The following is a 15,797-nucleotide window of genomic DNA, read 5'->3' as shown; positions in this document are numbered from 1 at the left end:
TCAGCTCTGCATTTTGTCCTTTCAGTAGAAAGCATGTTAGTGCAGAGACCATTTCTTCCGTCTTGTTAACTGTAATGTCCATTCTCTGTAATGACCAATTGATTGCTAATAAATTTCTCATGGACTCCTGAAAAACAGGTAATTAGATGATTTTCCTTTCAAGGTCTGGCTTTGCTTTTCATTTGTTCTGAGGATTTCAGGCTATAGGGAATACACCCACGTAATCCCCCTTAGAGTTTCAAATGCTGTGTTTATTAGGCAAATGGTTTGACAGAATATATATATACATGGACACAGACCTGTTTAAGGAAGATGCGTGTGGTGCCTTAATGGCTCTGCAGATCAAAAGAGAAGAGAAGAGAACTATGATAGCACTCAAACCAGAGCTGCTGAAACCACACCAAATATAATGGAAGCCGTGCTCATTACATACCTCCCTGAAACCAATATTCTGGAATGTTTTTGTTTCCTGAATTTTCAAATAAAGTGATGCTATTTATGCTTACACTTGCCAAAACTTAAAGATTGAAAAGTGCTTAATTTCAAGCCATGACTTAAAATAGTCTACATTTTTGGTGATATGTAGGCAAACATTTTGCTTTTTAAAATTTTGTGTTTTATGTACTCTGGGAATAAGTATAACAAGCCCATGAAATTCTTTGATGTCTTTGGAGATATATTTGTCTATTTTTAATAATGTGTTGATTTAAAGAGAAGTCATACAGCAAGCAGCACAAAAGTAGCAAGAATTATTAAGATTGATATACGAAAATTAGAGTAGTGAGATATTCTTCTTATACTTGGGAAAGCTACAGCACCTCCCTAACTGTTCACTATGGATTCCTTATTCTACTTTTCCTTTCTTAGATCTTGAGACCTCAGTCCAGAATGCTACCTGTTTCCTCTACTTCCGGATGACTTTCAAACCGGAAAGGGTGGTCCCTGAAAGAGTATGGAAAGGAGGTCTCTTCTTAACATAGCATTGGTGCTGACTGGCTCAGAAAATTGTGTTTGTGGGACTCTGGGAATTTGTCTAGTTTTTGGTCATTATAATCCCTGTGAAGAGGATTTAGGGGAAGAAGGTGGTGTCCCTGAGGGACATTCAGTTCAGTTCAGTCACTCAGTGACATCCAACTCTTTGTGACCCCATGGACTGCAGCACCCCAGGCTTCACTGTCCATCACCAGCTCCTGGAGCTTGCTCAGCCTCATATCCATCAAGCTGGTGATGCCATCCAACCATCTCATCCTCTGTCGTCCCCTTCTCCTCCCACCTTCAATCTTTCCCAGCTTCAGGGTCTTTTCCAATGAGTCATTTCTTCGCACCAGGTGGCCAAAGTATTGGTGCTTCAGCTTCAGCATCAGTCCTTCCAATGAATATTTAGGACTGATTTCCTTTAAGATTGACTGGTTGGATCTCCTTGCAGTCCAAGGGACTCTCAAGAGTCTTCTCCAATATCACAGTTCAAAAGCATCAATTCTTTGGTGCTCAGCTTTCTTTATGCTCCAACTCTCACATGTTTATATGACTACTGGAAAAACCAGGGCTTTGACTAGATGACTTTGCCAGTAAAGTAATGTCTCTGCTTTTTAATATGCTGTCTAGGTTGGTCATAGCTTTTCTTCCAAGGAGCAAGTGTCTTTTAATTTCATGGCTTCAGTCACCATCTACAGTGATTTGGGAGCCCAAGAAAACAAAGTCTGTCACTGTTTCCATTGTTTCCCCATCTATTTGCCATTAAGTGATGGGACCAAATGCCATTATCTTTGTTTTTTGAATGATGAGTTTTAAGCCAGCTTTTCACTCTCCTTTTTCACTTTAATCAATAGGCTCTTTGATTCCTCTTCACTTTCTGCCATAAGGGTGGTGTCATCTGCATGTCTGAGGGTATTGATATTTCTCCCTGCAAACTTGATTCCAGCTTGTGTTTCATCCAGCCTGGCATTTCACATAAGCAGGGTGACAATATGCAGCTTTGACATATTCCTTTCCAAATTTAGAACCAGTCCACTGTTCCCTGTGCAGTTCTAACTGTTGCTTCTTGGCCTACATACAGATTTCTCAGGAAGCAAATAAGGGGGTCTGATGATTCCCATCTCTAAGAATTTTCCACAGTTTCTTGTGATCCATACAGTCAAGGCTTTAGCGTAGTCAGTGAAGCAGAAGTAGATGTTTTTCTGGAATTCTCTTGCTTTTTCTACGATGCAACGGATGTTGGCAATATGATCTCTTGTTCCTCTGCCTTTTCTAAATCCAGTTTAGACATCCAGAAGTTCTTTGTTCATGTACTGTTGAAGCCTAGCTGGAGAATTTTGAACATTACTTTGCTAGCGTGTGAGATAAGTGCAATTATGCACTCATAATTTGAGTATTCTTTGGTAGTTTGAGCATTCTTTGGCATTGCCTTTCTTTGGGATTGGAATGAAAACTGACCTTTTCCAGTCCTGTGGCCACTGTTGAGCTTTCCAAATTTGCTGGCATGTTGAGGGCAGCACTTAACAGCATCATCTTTTAGGATTTGAAATTGCTCAACTGGAATTCTGTCACCTCCACTAGCTTTGTTCGTAGTGATGTTTCCTAAGGCCTGCTTGATTTCACACCCCAGGATGTCTGGCTATAGGTGAGTGGTCTCACCATCATGGTTATCTGGGTCAGAAGATCTCTTTCTATAGTTCTTCTGTGATTTCTTACCACCCCTTCTTAATATCTTCTGCTTCTGTTAGGTCCATACCATTTCTGTCCTTTATTGTGTCCATCTTTGCATGAAATGTTCTCTTGGTATCTCTGATTTTCTTGAAGAGATCTCTAGTCTTTCCTATTCTGTTGTTTTCCTCTATTTCTTTGCATTGCTCACTTAGAAAGGCTTTCGTATCTCTCCTTGCTATTCTTTGAAACTCTGCATTCAGATGGATGTATATTTATTTCCTTTTCTTCTTTGCCTTTAGCTTCTCTTCTTTTCTCAGCGATTTGTAAGGCCTCCTCAGACAACCTTTTTGCCTTTTTGCATTTTTTTTTCATGGGAATGGTTTTGATCACTGCCTTCTATACAGTGTTACGAATCTCCATCCATAGTGTTTCCAGCACTCTATCAGATCTAATCCCTTGAATCTATTTGTCACTTCCATTGTATAACAGTAAGGGATTTGATTTAGGTCATACCTGAATGGTCTAGTGGTTTTCCACTAGAAGGATGTCCAGTCTTTTTGTATTTTCTTTAGTGTTGTCTTTGCTGTTCTGGTTAAGATGGTGGATGTATGGTGCTTAGTTTCAGAGAGTAGGGCTCATTCAAGACCCAGCAACAATGATACACAGTCAGTAGGATTTTACCAAGAGGAAAAGGGTAAAATATGAATGAGATGCAAAAATACACTCCCCAAATGGGAAAATCCCATATACGTAATTATTTAAATAGAAGTCAGTCAAAATTCCTAGATAAGTTTGGTACAAATGGCTTCAGTGACATCTGAGTTCAGTGGTTTAGACATGCATCTGTGAATAAGCTGGCGGAGAAACTGACCTTTTAGTTTTCAGATTTCTTAGTGAAAAGTAGCAACACAGTGATTTAAAGCATTGGTCCAGGACTGCACTAGAATGACTCCATAATTTCAAGTACACTACTGTTGATGGAAAATAAAGAGACACTGTCCTAGCACTCTTCAATATGCACCATAAAACTTCTCCTTTAATCTTTCTCCTGATATAGCCCAGGCTTCACAAATGCTAAAGCCACCAAAATACAGATATTCACAGGAGAAGACAAGATCACTGTAAAATCGAGAATGGATGTCTTCTAAGCCATTGATCTGAAATTGCTGGGTGTGAAATCTTGGCAAAATAATGCTTCTACTGAGTTGTGTATTTTATGATATGAAGGAAAGTTTATAGAAAATACAAATGTATGTTGTGCTCAGTTACAAACAAAGCCATCTGCTTTCTCTTGGAAATACTAGCTTTGGGATATCCCATTATTAGTAACTATTATTAATAGATTCTCTTAAGGTGTCCCTGGAATGAGAATTAGAGTTTAAGAGTCTGAGCCTAAACCAGCAGAGGCTGGAGTAGATTTTGGGGAGCAGTTCATCAGAGGTTCCCTGACTTCCATCCTGGTCTCTCTTTTGTGTCCCCAGTTGGGCTCTGCAGTAGGATTTAGAGTTCCCCTTCTAGTGGCTTTTACAGCTCTCTGTGGCACCACTGCCTCTTTTTCATGCCACCTCCTGAATTGTGAATGAAACTTGACACCTGAGGGCCTTCAGAATCCATCCCCATTCAGTCCCTTTTCCTCTGGAGTTGATGTGTTGTTCAGTTGCTCAGTCGTGTCTGACTCTTTACAACCCCTAGCCCAGAACAGGGCTCCTCTGTCCATGGGATTCTCCAGGCAAGAATACTGGAGTGGGTTGCCATTCCCTTCTCCAGGGAATTTTCTGGACCCAGGGATTGAATCTGGGTCTCTTGCATTGCAGGAAGATTCTTTACCATCTGAGCTATCAGGGAAGCCCCTATCTGGACTTGATAGACGAGGTTAACACACACCCCATGGAAATATCTGTACTAGGAAGCTTGAAAGCAATTGCAGTTTTCTTCACTTAGGATTTTACATGATTTATCAACTCAATTTTCTATACTTGCATATTGGAAAGAAAGACTAAATTAGACATAACTTTTCTCCTAGAAAATTGAATCTGTGTATTCTGCATGTGGGCGTATTTATTTATGGTGTACACCCTTCCATTCCAAGACTTGTGGTAGCTCACACACTTTTTAAATGCAAGATAAGGTACTTATTTATATATGCATCCCAAATGTCTAGCCAAGTTCTTGGTATCCTGCTGATAATTAATGTTTATGGAATCAAATTGAGCCTAAAGTAGAGCAAAGATTTTTAAAAATACCTTTTAAATTTTTTCAAATTTTATACTGGAGTATAGTTGATTTACAGTATTGTGTTAGTTTCAGGTGTGCAGCAACATGGTTCAGTTATACATACACATATATTATTGTTTTTCAGGTTCTTTCCCATGTAGGTTATTACAGAATATTTAGTAGAGTTCTCTGGGCTAGACAGTAAGTTCTTGTTGATTATTTTTTATGTAGTAATTTGTATAAGTTAATCCCCAACTCTTATTCTCCTGCCTCCACTGAACAAAGATGGTTTAAAGAAAGAAAATGATCATACCAGATGTCTGCAACAGAGTGTTGTCATTGGATCATTATTTGCCTCTGAGCTTCCTAAATTGTGCAGACTATTCCCTTTGTGATAAATTGTTCATGATTTAGTTTCTGACAAAGCAGCATATAACCCTTACCTTGAAAAGATATAAGAAGAATATAAAATTTATCTGAGCATGTTTCATGTAAAGAAGTATAGAAATGTAATGGTCAGTATCCTTGACTGTATTTTCTTCCTATTTGTATGAAAGAAGATGCAGAAATATTTTTAAATGAACAATTCTCATGTACCCACGCTCAAATGCAGAAGGCACAGTACGACACCATCCCATTTCAGTGAAGGAACTCTCTGTGGACCAGAGATAATACTGTTCAGGAATCCTCTATTTATATTACAATTTACTATGACAGAACTTGTATAATTTAAATGAATGAATCTCTATTAAACTATCATTTTCAAATATTACTGTTCTTGGCAAATTCCCAGCATGGATCAGTTCATGAATCTCTAACAAGTACATGTAGCCCAGCTAGTCAGTGATTTTGACTAAAGAAACAATCCTGACATGAAGAGGCAAGGTTGACCCTTCAGTGGTGGGTGGGTTAGGAGCCTGATCTGTGTTCTTAACTGGATAGAAACCAGTTCATTTCAGTGCACAATTGAGGTACTTAGGTGCTTTCATGTAAGCAACTCATGGAAACAAGTCGATGACGTTTATCTGCACTTGGACTGTGTGTGTGTGTGTGTGTATGAGTGTGTGTGTGTGTGCCCACGCACATGTGCGTGCATGTACTCAGTCATGTCTGACTCTTTGAAACCCTATGGACTGTGTAGCCCGCCAGGCTCCTCTGTCCATGGGATTCTCCAGGCAAGAATACTAGAGTTGGGTAGCCATTCCTTTCTCCAAGGTATCTGTCCAACCCAAGGATTGAAACCAGGTCTCCTGCATTGCAGGCAGATTCTTTGCCATCTGAGCCACTGGGGAAGCTCTGGGTTTATTGGTGCTGCTATAAATTATCACTGATTTCGAGAGGGTCTTCAACTTTCTCTGACTTTCCAAACTGCAGTGATTTCCATACATTTCTCCACCTCCTTCAGACCTTCCAGGCTGTTATACCTTGTTCTCTGTCCCATTTCTTACTCTCACCCATCCCAAAATATGACCAGCAACTAGGCCTTCCATCATCTCTGGGCCATCCATCACTCACTGGTCTCTCTTTTCCACCCACTAGTCCACCTTTCTATGACTGCTTCATCTACTATTTTAAAAAACGTTTTATTGGTGTACAGTTGATTTACAGTGTTATGTTTTGGGTGTACAGCAAAGTGAATCAGTATATATATATCAGATCAGTCGCTCAGTCGTGTCCGACTCTTTGCGACCCCATGAATCGCAGCATGCCAGGCCTCCCTATCCATCACCAACTCCGGGAGTTCACTCAGACTCATGTCCATCGAGTCAGTGATGCCATCCAGCCATCTCATCCTCTGTCGTCCCCTTCTCCTCTTGCCCCCAATCCCTCCCAGCATCAGAGTCTTTTCCAATGAGTCAACTCTTCGCATGAGGTGGCCAAAGTACCGGAGTTTCAGCTTTAGCATCATTCCTTCCAAAGAAATCCCAGGGCTGATCTCCTTCAGAATGGACTGGTTGGATCTCCTTGCAGTCCAAGGGACTCTCAAGAGTCTTCTCCAACACCACAGTTCAAAAGCATCAATTCTTCGGCACTCAGCCTTCTTCACAGTCCAACTCTCACATCCATACATGACCACAGGAAAAACCATAGCCTTGACTAGACGGACCTTTGTTGGCAAAGTAATGTCTCTGATTTTCAATATGCTATCTAGGTTGGTCATAACTTTCCTTCCAAGGAGTAAGCATCTTTTAATTTCATGGCTGCAGTAACCATCTGTAGTGATTTTGGAGCCCAGAAAAATAAAGTCTGACACTGTTTCCACTGTTTCCCCATCTACTTCCCATGAAGTGATGGGACCCGATGCCATAATCTTCGTTTTCTGAATGTTGAGCTTTAAGCCAACTTTTTCACTCTCCACTTTCACTTTCATCAAGAGGCTTTTTAGTTTGTCTTCACTTTCTGCCATAAGGGTGGTGTCATCTGCATATCTGAGGTTATTGATATTTCTCCCGGCAATCTTGATTCCAGCTTGTGTTTCTTCCAGTCCAGCGTTTCTCATGATGTACTCTGCATATAAGTTAAATAAACAGGGTGACAATATACAGCCTTGACATACTCGTTTTCCTATTTGGAACCAGTCTGTTGTTCCATGTCCAGTTCTAACTGTTGCTTCCTGACCTGCATACAGGTTTCTCAAGAGGCAGGTTAGGTGGTCTGGTATTCCCATTTCTTGAAGAATTTTCCACAGTTGATTGTGATCCACACAGTCAAAGGCTTTGGCATAGTCAATAAAGCAGAAATAGATGTTTTTCTGGAACTCTCTTGCTTTTCCCATGATCCAGCGGATGTTGGCAATTTGATCTCTGGTTCTTCTGCCTTTTCTAAAACCAGCTTGAACATCAGGAAGTTCACGATTCACATATTGCTGAAGCCTGGCTTGGAGAATTTTGAGCATTACTTTACTAGCATGTGAGATGAGTGCAATTGTGTGGTAGTTTGAGCATTCTTTGGCATTGCCTTTCTTTGGGATTGGAATGAAAACTGACCTTTTTCAGTCCTGTGGCCACTACTGAGTTTTCCAAATTTGTTGGCATATTGAGTGCAGCACTTTCACAGCATCATCTTTCAGGATTTGAAATAGCTCAACTGGAATTCCATCACCTCCACTAGCTTTGTTCACAGTGCTGCTTTCTAAGGCCCACTTGACTTCACATTCCAGGATGTCTGACTCTAGGTCAGTGATCACACCATCATGATTATCTTGGTCGTGAAGATCTTTTTTGTACAGTTCTTCTGTGTATTCTTGCCTGTGTATATATTCTGTGTATATATTCTGTGTGTGTGTGTGTGTATATATGTATATATATATATATATCTCCACTCTTTTTTAGATTCTTTTCCCATATAGCCATTACAGAGTATTGAGTAGAGTTCCCTGTGCTATAATAGGTCCTTGTTAGTTATCTATTAATATTTTATGTTTGAAGTGCAGTTCCTTTGAACATTTCCCCCTTCACAGAAGAGTTTAACGTAAATGAATTTTATCATTACACTTTTTCATGTACGGATAGGATCTGTAGTCATAATTTGAGAAAAACAAAAGCTATGTGAATTTAGAAGTTAATAGTCATTCAGAAAGGAAAGTCTCCCTGTATATTACCCCATGTATTCTTTGTTCCTTTATTTAATAGACTTTACAGTAATTTCCACATTTAATATATCAAAAGTTTTTTAAGTTACTCTTGGACACATGATAGGTTTCTCAGGTGGCTTAGCGGTAAAGAATCTGTTTGCTAATGCAGGAGACATGGATTCCATCCCTGTGTGGGGAAGATCCCCTGGAGGAGGGCATGGCAAGCCACTCCAGTATTCTTGCCTGGAGAATTCCATGGACAGAGGAGCCTGGTGGGCTATGGTCCATGGGGTCGCAAAGAGTCAGGCACAACTGAGTAACTGCGCATGCACGCACGGGCATGTGACACCAATTGTCCAATATGTAGATGTAGAAAGGCATGATTTTATTGCCTTTGCAGCATTTCTCCACTGTATTTCATTATCAATTTGTCATATATTTTTAGCTAAAAAAAGTGTGACTTTGAACTTGAATGTTGATCAGGTAATTCTAAATTAGAAATTTGAGGAATGAAGGTGCTATCTGTCAAAAATTATAATCAGAAGAAGAATTATTTCCCTGTCATTAATGCAATCTGAGTGGCAAAATGATTTTTACATCTTGTATCAGTTGTGACATGTTGTTGCTTGACCAGAGGCTTCATTTGTATCATCCAGTTGAACCTGAATTTACATGTGTGATGGAAGGGTGGTGTTTGTATGTCAGTTGGCAGGGGTGGGGGGAATCCCTCCGGAGAGGTAACCTGCAATAAACATGAAAAAGATGTTTATTATAACATCAAACATAATTCTATTATTTTAATTCAAAGTAGATAAGAAGAGCCCTTTTTGGAACAGATGTATTATCAAAATTAAATTAAAGGAGAAGCAACAAATGAAATTATAATCTTACTGATATGTCACTTACCCCTGTCTGGGGAATGTAATTTGATAAAGGTAGGTATGGATGGTAATGAGATTATCCTCTCAAATGGAAAAGCAGGGACAGACTTCAGTCAAAAGTTTAATTTCTAATTAGAAAAAAATAAAAATCATGTTCAATTTTAATTTCATTGCTACTGTTAAAATGTATAGTTCTAGTAATTAAAACCAAATCAATCATGAAACAAAAATAGTACAGGTGGAATAAATAAAAGGAGCTTAAAAAGTGTCCTATTCAGCCAAAATCAGCAGCCAGGAGTCATGTATGGATGTGAGAGTTGGAATATAAAGAAAACTGAGCACCAAAGATTTGATGCTTTTGAATTGTGGTGTTGGAGAAGACTCTTGAGAGTCCCTCCGATAGCAAGGAGATCAAACCAGTCAGTCCTAAAGGAAATCAGTCCTGAATATTCATTGGAAAGACTGATGCTGAAGCTGAAGCACCAATACTTTGGCCACCTCATGTGAAGAGTTGACTCACTGGAAAAGACTCTGATGCTGGGAGGGATTGGGGGCAGGAAGAGAAGGGGACGACAGAGGATGAGATGGTTGGATGGCACCACTGACTTGATGGACATGAATTTGAGCAAGCTCTGGGAGTTGGTGATGGAAAGCCTGGGGTGCTGCAGTCCATGGGGTCACAAAGAGTCAGACACGACTGAGTCACTGACCTGAACTGATTCAGCCAGAGTAAGTTTTTTATTGAGATTTTTACAGTTTATCATAAATTTTAATTTTTAACATCAAATGGGAAAATGACAAGGCATATTTTTCACATAAATAATTTGAAAGGTTTAGAGAATTTATAGTCAACCACCAAAGAATATTTTTGGTGAAGCAGAGAAGTTGCATTGGGGTCAGAAAGCAGACATTTGGTTCATTGAATCATTATTATTCCTTAAATGTGTACTTTTGCTTCTTCTCACTTAGATTTTGAATTTCCCCTAATATACTAACCATTATAAAGTGCCAATTATAGTGAGAAAGAGTATATTATAAGCAAATAAATGTTCATTCTGATAGTAGACTTAGTAGCTGTTGTTCAGGCCTATGAACATAAGACCACCAAGCCTCATAAAGAATAAAGATTTCAGCATGCAAACAGAATGGTCATTGCTTTATTTTAAAAATATTCAATATATGGAAGTATGAATTCTCTGAAATCTAATTCATATGTTTAATGATATTAAGTCAAAATCTAACAAGGAAACTCTGTAAATTCAAAGAAATTATTCTAAAGTTCACTTGAAGAAAGACTTCCCTGGTGGCTCAGATGGTAAAGCATCTGCCTACAATGCAGGAGACCCGGGTTCAATCCCTGGGTTGGGAAGATCTCCTGGAGAAGGAAATGACACCCCACTCCAGTATTCTTGCCTGGAAAATCCCATGGACGGAGGATCCTCATAGGCTACAGTCCATAGGGTCACAAAGAATTGGACATGACAGAGAGACTTTACTTTCACTTCACTTGAAGAAAACATTAGTAAATTTTTTTTAATTTAAATATTATTTAAGAGAAACATCTCCATAGCAAGCATAGATGTAGTAAAAGGCAAATTAATCTATAGAGTTTTCTGGTTTAGGCACAGAAATAGACCTATGAAACAGAAGAGTGTTCCCAGAAATTTTCTTCATAGTTTAGAAGTTAGTGATTATTGAAGAAGGCGTTACAAAACAAAGAAAGTAAAGTGGATTACTTAGTGAGTGGTACTGCAAAGACTGATAAGAAATGTAGGGAAGGATGAAAATGAAACCTGGTAGACTAGATGGTTGCTTTACATTGCTGCGTCAGTTTCTGCTGTAGAGCAAAGTGTATCAGCCTTACGTATACATATATCTCCCCTTTATTGGATTTCCTTCTCATTTAGATCACCACAGAGCTTTGGGTAGAGTTTCCTGTGCTGTGCAGTGGGTTCCCATTCGTTATCTATTTTATACATAATACTGATAGTGTGTGTATGTCAACCCCAATCTCCCAATTCGTCCCACCCCAACCCCTTCCCCCTTTGTTGTCCATACGTTTGTTCTTTATGTCTTTGTCTGTTTCTGGTTTGCAAATAAGATCATTTTTAACATTTTTCTAGATTTAACATGTGTTTATTATTTATTTTTTTCTCTTTCTGACTTTCTGCACTTTGTATGACAGTCGATAGCAATGACAATTGACAACATCTCTGTAAATGACACACTTTCATTCCTTTATATGGCTGAGGAATATTCCATTGTACCCATGTCCCGCATCTTCTTTATCCATTTATCTGTTGATGGACATTTAGCTTGCTTCCCTGTCCTTGGTATTATAAGTAGTACTGCGATGATATGTGCACGTGGTCAATGGCTTTCCCTTTCTAGAAAACTTAAGGCAGCCCTGAAAATATATATTATGACTTCGTGAATGGGAAAAAGACATGAATAATCATCTGGATCTTACAGTGCTTTGGGAACTGATACATGTTGGGAACCTATTTTCTGATAATGTTGAAAATATGAGAATGTACACATTTATATATATATTATTGTGAAAAGACTTTTTTGGTTGCTGACTTTCAAGAAATTGCTTTTGCATCTCTTTTGATAGGCATTTCCTGAAAAGAAGTGGTGTGTGTCAAAAGAACAGCATATTTTGCAATGAGAGATGCCAATCAAATAGGGAGGTGCATGGTGGTTCTTGATTCTTGGCTCTAATTACATCTATGACCAGTGACATTACCCAAAAATAGAGGTTGAAGGGGAAAATTTGAAATCTCAATCTCACCCTGAAATGCTAGTTTAAAGAGGTGAACTGGATATTGAAATGGATAAAAAAATTGATGTTCCATATTAGTTAGAACTTTGAGTCCCGAGGAATTAGAAACCAGAACCATTTCTACATTGCCTCTTCTTTATTTTTGGTGACTCAGCCATTGGAAATACTCCCAGGAGCACTTGGAGGATCCTATAATTAAGAATTATGGCTTCTAAAAGTGCTGTCCACTTTGATAGGGTTCTCCTTGTCCCACTGCAGGTTTCTGTGAGTTAGTCTGAGCTCTCTCTCTCTCTAGTAAAGATTTATGATTTTTCTTTGAAACGTATTAGGCTCTAAGCACTAACAATGATGACCCTGATGATGCTGACAATGATAACTTCAACCAGATTTCTGGACAACTTAATTTTTCCAGTAGAGGGAGGGAGGAGGTCAGATGGTCAGAGGCTTGCACTTTGGGAAAGGGTGTAAACTGCAGAAGAAATGAGCTTGTATTGCTCTATACAGTTACAAAATTAGAGTTTATCTGCCATGTCTTCCAGGAAGTAAAAGTCACGATTATAGTTTAATTGTAAAGATTATACTTTATGAAAATTTTTTTACATTATCAAAATATTTTAATGGGAGATAATATAAATTAGTGATAACCTAGTGCATCTTATAACAATAAAAGTTTCTAATGTGCTTTAGGATTCATCTTATTGAGTTGATTCTCACAAGTTGTGTGGCATAGATCTGAAAGGCTTAACCATTTTATTATGTGAGGGAACCAAGGTGTAAGGAGTCTTAATGACTTCCTTGGAACAGGGAATGAGACAGGAAGATCTCCATGTAGGGGGAACCAAAGCTGGCACACTGGAATTGCAGTAAAAATAAAACAAAGTGAAAAGCCAAGCAAAAAGAAAAGAAGAGTATCTGGTTTTGATGGTCCTCTACCAATTTCCCTTTTGTCTCACTAAATCTTTAATAGTCTTACTATTTCAGAAGTGCTCTCAACAGAGTCAGACATAATTGAGTCTTTACTTGGTGCAGCGAAGTGAGGCGAGAAGAGATCAGAGGCGTGTGGCAGCGAAAGTCACAGGCGAACAGGTGTCAATGCATCAGGGCTGGCTCCCCTGGTCCTCACAGTTCTCCTCACTAGAAACCCTGGGAGGTTTGAGTTCTTACTTCATGAAGGATGGCAAAGATATCCTTCTCCAGGGACCTATTCCCTTCCTGATAGTCATCCTGTGTCTTAATCACATCCGGGTGTCACTGGGAACTGTCCAGGCTCTAACGTCTTGTATTCTGTTCCATTCCTTCAACGTCAATTCCCACCACCCCCGCTTCTCAGCCTCATCAAAATTCCACATCAAATCCCTTGTCACCTTCCTTTTCTCCTAATTTATTTTCTCATTTTGGAACACTTTCCATTTCTACATTTCCTGTGAATACGGAGTTCAGCTCTTCTTTCATCCATCCTTTCACTGCCCTTTATCAGTCTGCTACAGCTACCCTGCAAGTCACCATCCTTGAATCAGTCCAGCCTTCCTTCCACTTGTACTCTGGTTTGGAATGTTATGAAGAAAATAACACTGTTGTGTAGATACTTGGAGTCTACCATCTAGCTAGACCCATACAACTCTGCAAAGAGCTGATTCATTGGAAAAGACCCTGATGCTGGGAAAGACTGAAGGCAAAAGCAGAAGCGGGTGGCAGAGGATGAGGTGGTTAGATAGCATCACTGACTCAATGGACATAAATCTGAGCAAACCCTAGGAGATAGTGAAGGACAGGAGAGTCTGCTGTCCTAGTGTTCCTGGGGTCATAAAGAGTCGGACATGACTTAGTGACTGAACAACAACAACATACAGCTTTCAGGGGAATTATTTTTTTGTTCTGAAGAGTGTGCATTGCCATTCCTCACAGTAGTTATTCTGATTCCTATGAGTCACTTGAAGTCCTTATGTCACTAATGGCTTCTCATACACTGAATGAAAGTCAGGCCTGAGCTACCCTAACCACTCACTCTCAAACCTTCAGGTGCATCCCCATCCATGCTCCTCCTCACCTCCTCTCCAGTAGGGTTATATTTCTGCCTTATTGTGGTTTTCAACAGCTGCTACCACAGGCTATCCTACAAACAGTCTGAATACCACTCCTTACTCAGTCTGAGTGTTCTCTCTTGCCTAATTACCCTACAAGGCTTCCAAGATGAATAAAAACATGTTCAAGGACTGCCCCCTTGCCATGCTCAGAATTCTCTAACGAAGCTATTCATGGTGGCATGGCTTGGCGGTGTTTCTCCGTCAGGTTTGCCAAGTGGGTAGACCAGGGGCATTCATGTGGGTCATCTATTCATTAGGAAGAAAGCACTTTCTATGCTTTGACTAGTCTCTTCTAGTCCCCTAAACCACGTGGATAAAAGGCACCTTTCTTCTTTCCTCAGCTGGGTTCCCAACTTCTTCTGCCGTCCTTTTTATCAAAGGAAAATCTACAGGTTGTATTTCAAAGACTAGGCATTATTTTTTGGTGCTAAGCAGAAAAGTAATTAAAGTCCATTACACAAAAGCTCGGTTTCTCTTTCGCTTCTCTTTAGAAGCTGTATCAGTAACAAGGAAAATATAATCATGAATTTTAAACTATCATTTTAACCAACTATATCCTCTGTTAGAGTTGCGGAGTGGCCCATGTTTGAGCCCCGCAGGGATGTCAATATTGTCCACTGGAAATTTGATAGCGATTTCTGGCTTTTGCCCTAGTGCCAGGCGCACAGAAAGCACTTAATGAATATTCGTCACCTAAAGATGTGAATCCTGTCCCCTGCATTGTTTCAGAGGTGAGAAAAGCTAACAGTACATCTCCAGAGAACATGTCACAGAGTTTATTTTCTTCTTAGCAAACAAATGCAGTAGAGGAAAATAATGATGTTTGGGTTCAGTCTGATCACAAGAAAACAGTATCTAGTACATCTTTGTCAGAAGATTCATGTTTTGTTTTGCTCATCATCCCTGGGGTTTCTTTTTTACAGTGGGGATGGTACACAGAGGTTTGGACTCTTCACCCCTCCTGCTTGTGCCTCTGAAGAAGCCTGGGGTTTCTTTTTTACAGAAGGGATGGTACACAGAGGTTTGGACTCTTCACTCTCCCGCTTGTGCCTCTGAAGAAGCCTGGGGTTTCTTTTTTACAGTAGGGATGGGACACAGAGGTCTGGACTCTTCACTCCTCCCGCTTGTGCCTCTGAAGAAGCCATGGCATGGTAACACGTTCATGTCGCACATCACTTGAGCTGCTGCCGGGGCTGGAGTGGCTGAGGGAGCTTGCAGTGAAGAAGTTTTGTGCCTTGGTCCTGATTTTGAACTATTAAAAATAAGGTGTAGATTTCAAGGACAACTGGGGAAATGTGTTCTCCGATGGCTGATTTACTGTTTCTTTTGAAAACAGTTGTGTTCTTTGGTCATGGATTCTGTGACAATTAAAATGAAATGTGTGAAACTGTTGAATGATCCCTGGATGAGACTAATGACCTTGGAAGAATTCCACCGTAAGTTTGGCTTCCTATTCCAATTTCTGAAGTGGTCACAGGACTCTTGAAAAACAGCCAATGACTGATGATGCAATTTTTGTCCACTCATTTTTTTTTTTTAAATAAGATTCTCCCCCTAAAACAGGTGTTTACTAACACCTAACTATGCTTCAAGGTACCCAGATGAGCATTATC

The 15,797-nt window shown here is 39.7% G+C and overlaps 1 protein-coding gene and 1 non-coding gene across 3 annotated transcripts in view; both read left to right on the top strand.

Annotated features, from left to right (window-relative positions):
- Positions 1-15,797, top strand: part of NKAIN3 (sodium/potassium transporting ATPase interacting 3) — a 564,286-nt gene that overhangs the window by 32,175 nt on the left and 516,314 nt on the right. The window lies entirely within an intron of this gene.
- On the top strand, positions 10,613-10,684 carry TRNAC-ACA (transfer RNA cysteine (anticodon ACA)). The gene has a single exon. It is a non-coding gene; the product is annotated as a tRNA-Cys (tRNA).

This window comes from Bos mutus, chromosome 14 (assembly GCF_027580195.1).
Source record: "Bos mutus isolate GX-2022 chromosome 14, NWIPB_WYAK_1.1, whole genome shotgun sequence".
Classification (NCBI taxonomy): Eukaryota; Metazoa; Chordata; class Mammalia; order Artiodactyla; family Bovidae; genus Bos; species Bos mutus.
Note: the sequence above shows the minus strand (reverse complement) of the source record. Positions and strands in the feature narration are given on the sequence as shown.